This window comes from Pteropus alecto, unplaced genomic scaffold (assembly GCF_000325575.1).
Source record: "Pteropus alecto unplaced genomic scaffold, ASM32557v1 scaffold146, whole genome shotgun sequence".
In the NCBI taxonomy this organism is placed as follows: Eukaryota; Metazoa; Chordata; class Mammalia; order Chiroptera; family Pteropodidae; genus Pteropus; species Pteropus alecto.
Genome location: NW_006442107.1, coordinates 26171719 through 26177807, shown reverse-complemented (window position 1 = coordinate 26177807; position 6089 = coordinate 26171719).

Genomic DNA, 6089 nt, shown 5'->3' with positions numbered 1-6089 from the left:
CTTGACTTACTGCTTCCCAAATTCCATAGAGGTCTACAAGATACTATCACACCTTTCCAATCCTTGAGGCCAAGCTTAATCATTCAACCTCAAAACTGCAAGTTATGCATGTTATAATATACTGACTATTGTACTTCTACAGTTCATGCAAAGAAGCATTCACTAATTATTATCAACTTCAAATGCACTTCAAGTCTGTAGTTATTGAGCCAAGAACTACCACTGTCCATACCTGGGCTGCCAGAGGCAGCTATTAGTGCAAACAGCTACATTCAGAGGTGGCTCTGGGAGCTGTCCATGTTGTTCCCTGAAAACTCCTGGCTTGAGTTTGCTTTTCTATATTTCCACTCAGTTTTTGCCTGCTAACCAAACCGCAGACTTCCTTGTCTGTAGATCCTGCTTCTAAACAATCCTTTATTTATCGTCAGTCCTATGACAATCTTGCTCTTTCCAGCTCTCTGCCTGCTGATCATGCATATTGTTTAAGCCCTGCCTGTGTTGCCATGATCCCACCACCATAGCTTCATTTTCTGCTTGGATTCTTGAAAAATCAGCATACCAGTGTCTTGTCTAAGGTACTCTATAAGAAAAAAATATATAAATAAGATTACACAGTAAAGAGTAGTGATGTTAGGATTGTCCTTTTCATTTATTGCTCCTTACATTGCTTAGGAATATGGAGGTTCCCCTCTTATAACTACCAAGCCCCAAGCCAAGAGTTACTTAAAAGTTCTTATAGGAAAAGGAGTCAAGGATGATAAGAGAAGAACTGGCATAGGAGGCACAAATGGAATTGACTTGAATTGGTGTGGGAAGCAAGAGATAATAGAGAAGATCCTGTGGGAAGTTAAGTCCAATCATGTTACTTGTCTTCCAGTAGATATTTAAAGCTAATCTTCAGGTCTTAATGAAAAAAAAAGAAAGAAAGAAACCAACACACAAAAGGCGAAAATAATTTATAAGTAAATTGTCACAAAAGAAAATAAAAATCTAAATTTTTATCTTTGTTCAACATATCTATTTGTAGCTATATCACCTTTGCAAACATAAATTTCCAGGCCTAATTTATTAATGGAATGCTATCTCTCATTAATTTAAAGTGTCTGATATATAAATAACTTTCACAAACTAATTCGAACTAGCAATGTATGACGCTAGTCTCAGAGATAGTGTGAAATTTGCTTTAAAAATTGCTTCTGGCTGTCCAATAATTATACACTGTGACATTGCAGCAATATTCTTACTTGGCCTTCATCTTAAATTAGAAAATGTTAAGCCAGTAAAAAAAAAAAATGATGTACCAGCATGATATCATCCCAGCAAATGCATAAATATATTTATATTTATTTAACTACTTGCCCCCTTGATAGCCAGGTATTTATAGGCTTAAATTATTTTGATGATATCACTGTGGGAATCATCCCATGGTCATTCTTCTCATTACATAATAATTTAATCTAGGTATATAGTGGGGTGTTTTGTTGCAGACGGGTTTATTTTAATGATCGCGGTTCAACACTAATAATTTGCATTTTGACAAAAGTTAGGTACTAAGAGCAAATAAATAACATGCATCTTCTTTTTAGCAAAAGTATAAATATAAAAATTAGTGCAAGACACTTCAAGCTTTTAATATAAAATCTAAGAAGCTTGAGGAACTTTTTGAAGAAAATGGGAATTTACGCTTCAGGAAAATATTTCATCACCTGAATCTCAAGGACAATAGGCTAGCTCTTTGTTTTAATGTTCTGTCGTTTGGATGCCAAACTTAAGTGAGGGAGTATATTGCCCTCACCTTTTTTGTGTTTCCTGTAGGGGGCCAGAGGCATAGGAATGCTGTCTTCCACCACTAACACCCCCCTTTCCTTCTGGGATACACTTGCGGAATCTTTCTGTGGAAGTTCCGTAAGAGTCATCTAGTGTAACTTTTTATTTCACAGATGTGAAGAAAAGGCCCAGACATACCAAAGGACTTTTCATAGGTTACACAGGCAAAAATAGAGCCTAACACATCTGACTACAAATAAAATGTTCTTCACACCAAACTGTACTGCTCAGTATAGAATTTGAATTTCCAGCTATCTTTTAAACAAGGCTAACCATTGTTATGTAGATCTGGCAAAAAGAATTCTACAATAATTATGTGTGAACTAATCACTGAATGTTGTATCTGAACATGGACTGAGATACTTGGTTTTCTTTCTTGGTTTCCACTAAAAAGGAATAGAATTTTTTTATAATTCTATTCCTATTTGTATTATTTTTCAAATATATTCTACTCCTTAACTCCATCCGGAACCTAGAAATCTAAGCAACCTTTACTTTATCAGAAAGCTAAGTGATTGTACAATTTTGATTATGTAAGGAAGAAGAATCTATGATCCTTAGGCCACAAACCCCTAATTCTAAGCTCATAAATATCAGTATCTCAGCTACATTTTATTAAATTTGCTAACTTATCTCTTTTAAACTGTACTCTGAGTTCTCACCAAAAACTCTTCCTTTTTAAATGCCAAAACAGAATTTCACAAAAATGTATTTAATAGTGTGCCTAACAGTGTTTAGAGCCGAAAAGATTAAATGCAATACAATTGGCATAAATATTATACCAGTTTCAGGTGTAGAAAATAATAATTTGACATATGTATATATTGTGAAATAATCACCTCAATAAACCTGGTTACCATCCATCACCACACAGTTACAATTATTTTCTTGTGTTGGAAACTTTTAAGATCTACTCTACTCTCTTAGCAACTTTCAACTATGCAATACGGTATTATTAACTATAATCACTATGCTGTGCACTACATCTCCAGGGCTTATTTTTGTAACTGAAAGTTTACCTTTGACCACTTTGACCCATTTCACCCAACCCCTACCCTCAGCCTCTGACAACCATCAATCTATATCTATGAGTTTCGTGTTTTGGTTTTTTGTGTTTGTTTGTTTTTTTCTAATTCCTCAAATAGATAAAATCATACAGTATTCGTGTTTCTTTGACTTATTTCACTTAGCATAATACCCTCAATGTCCATTCACAATGTTGCAAATGCTGCCCTAATTTTTATGCAAAGAAACACAGAAGGATAATTTGAGAGGCATACATTTCAAAAAAATCTCATATGATACTTTAAAAACATAAGTATAACATTATACAGAACTTACAAGGAAAATTCTAGGAGATGAAAGTGGAAAATTAACAAAAGTAAGTGACAAGGAATCCAGAAAAGAAGAAATAGGCGATTATATTATAAAAACTAATTATCAAACATTAGGGGGAAATTGGACATCATCATTTTATTGTCATAAAGATACTTGGCCGTTTTTGTTCAATTATTACCAGACGTAACTGTGTATGTATTACTACCCTGTAACATTATTTTTTAAAAAATTCTACTGCCTAGTTTGAGACAAGGAAATTACTCAAAAGAGCAGAAATTGGGGCAAGAAATGAACTGAATTGGTGCACACTCAAGAAGATACCATGATCTAGCCAATGCATTGTGCAGTAAAACGATGATTCCCAGGTAATAAACTCTTTCCATAAGGAAAGAATTCCCCTAGTTGCCATGCATGTGACTCTGTTACTTCCTGGAGAATTCCAAGATGTCTAACCCAAATTCAGGAGCTCCAAGCAGAAAAGGGACACAATGTACTAAGCTGTAAACAGATCAAAGGCAAGGACCAAGAAACTCAAGCAAGGCCAAGAGAAGTAAGCAAATAGTGTAAACAAGGTAAGAAGAAATCCGAAGGCCAAAGATTTGGAGGATATGATCAGGATCCCAGGATAGGATATCAGATGGCAGAAAATAGTGACCCAAGCAGAAATCCTTCACATGGTATGTAAGATTCTTCATAACCTGACCCTCATTTTCCTTTCCACCCTCATACCTCAGTAATACTCATGTTGTCACAGTTCTGTGCCTCTGCTTTGAACTCTCTTTCTTAATTTATCCACTCAGAAATTTTAACTCTTCTTCAGGACAGAATTCAACACCATCCCCACAAATAAATTGGCTTCAAATGTTCTCTGAAGACTTGGGGACACCATCTTAATATTCCCAATGAATTTTATGCATACCACCATTATAACATGTATTATATTACAGTTTAACTGGTCATATGCCAGTGACTCTATTAGCCAAAATCTCCTTGAGAGCAGACACTGCCTCTTAATCATTGATTTTCCAAAAATATCTAGTGCACAGTGCCTGATGCACCACAAGCTCTCAAATATTTGAATAAATGAATACTTCTATGGTAACACATATGTTCTCATATAATCATTTATATTCTGCCTTTTACTTAATAATAGGCACTACATATTCATTCTTTTCCCCTACCACTTAGCTCAAGTTCTGGCAAAGGACACGTGCCCGATAAATATTTAACAAATTACTAAATGAGTAAAAAGCTCTTCTCTTTCAAGTATTTATATAGACCAAGTTTAAGAAGAAGTATACAGATAAGAGTCTCAAAATGTGCTTTGAATATTGGAGTAGCAATAGCAGTATGAGACATAGCAACTTACTAGCTGCGTCTCCTCAGTCAAGTGATTTAATCTCTCTATGCCTCAGTTAGTTTCATTAGCTATAAACTGGGGATAATAGTACCTAGTGTTATTAATAGTAATAGCATTGTTGTAAAGACTATTAGTGTGTCTAACACATAGAAAGCACTATTTCAGTATTTGTCGCTGCTGCTGTTGTTATTATCAGAGTTCTCAGCTAGCAAGGAAAATTTTTGAATGACAGAAAGTGAATGGCTATCAGCAAGAAAGGTTCATGTTTCTTCTCCTTATAAAGCAGAACAGAATTAACCAAAAGTAAAATAAGCTGCCTGATATGCTCTTAAACTCTATTAAAAAAAAATTGACTTAAAGTCGATGAAAAGTTATTTATCAACTTGTCTAAAACACCAGCAAACACTATTAGTTTTTCAGTCCCATGACTATGGCAATAAAATAGATATATTTTTCTTTCAAAATGATAGCACTTAAGAACCTAAGTATAAGTACTTCAATAAAAATAAAGTAGAGCGACTACTCAAAACTCTTTCTCCAAATTTTTAAAAAATATTTTAGAAAAACATATTCAACATATATGTGTATGTATACTTGTACAAGAATATACCCTCACGCATACACAGTTCTCAAAATTAATAATAAAAATTTAATATGGACCACATTCATGTACAACTTTCCACAAACTTTCACACTCATTGAAAAAGATTTAAAGAAAGCAATAACACCTAACCAAAGTCTGCATTCTAAAATAAAACTATACAACTGGAAGATGAATAAGAGAAAGCCTCGTCAGCTCCTCCAATGTCGTCAACAAGCAGAGCTGGCCCTTGTCAAGAAAGTAAAGAACAGAAACATTAAATGGAGGCTGCAAAAAAAAAAAAGTCTGCCTTATACTTTGGTCCTCCATACCCACAGGTGCCACATCCACTAATGTTACATTGTTACTGATGTGTAGTATACAGTTAGGCCTAGGATGGTTGTGCCTGTACTGAACACATATAGACATTTTTTTCTTATCATTATCCCCTAAATCAGGGGTCCCCATCTCCTGGGCCATAGACCTGTACCAGTCTGTGGCCTATTAGGAACTGGGCCGCACAGCAGGAGGTGAACGGCGAGCAAGCAAAGCTTCATCTGTATTTACAGCCATTCCCTAGCGCTAGCATCACTGCCTCAGCTCCACCTCAGATCATCAGGCATTAGATACTCATAGGAGTACTGGTCTCTGATGCCAAAAAGGTTGGGGACCACTACCCTAAATGATACAGTGTAACAACTATTTACACAGCATTTATATTGTATTAGGTATTACAAGTAATCTAGAGATGATTAAAGTATACAGGAGAATGTGAATGGGTTATACACAAACTACACCATTTTACATGAGGGACTTGAGCATCCGCAGATTTTGGTATCTGCGGGAGTCCTGGAACCATTCCCCCGCAGATACCGAGGGACAACTGTACTGCCTCACTTCTGGGTCTAGTAGCCCATGGAGAAGTTGCCATGAAACAGACCTTTCCACATGTGGCTGATATAAGTGTAAATTAGAAAATCTTTG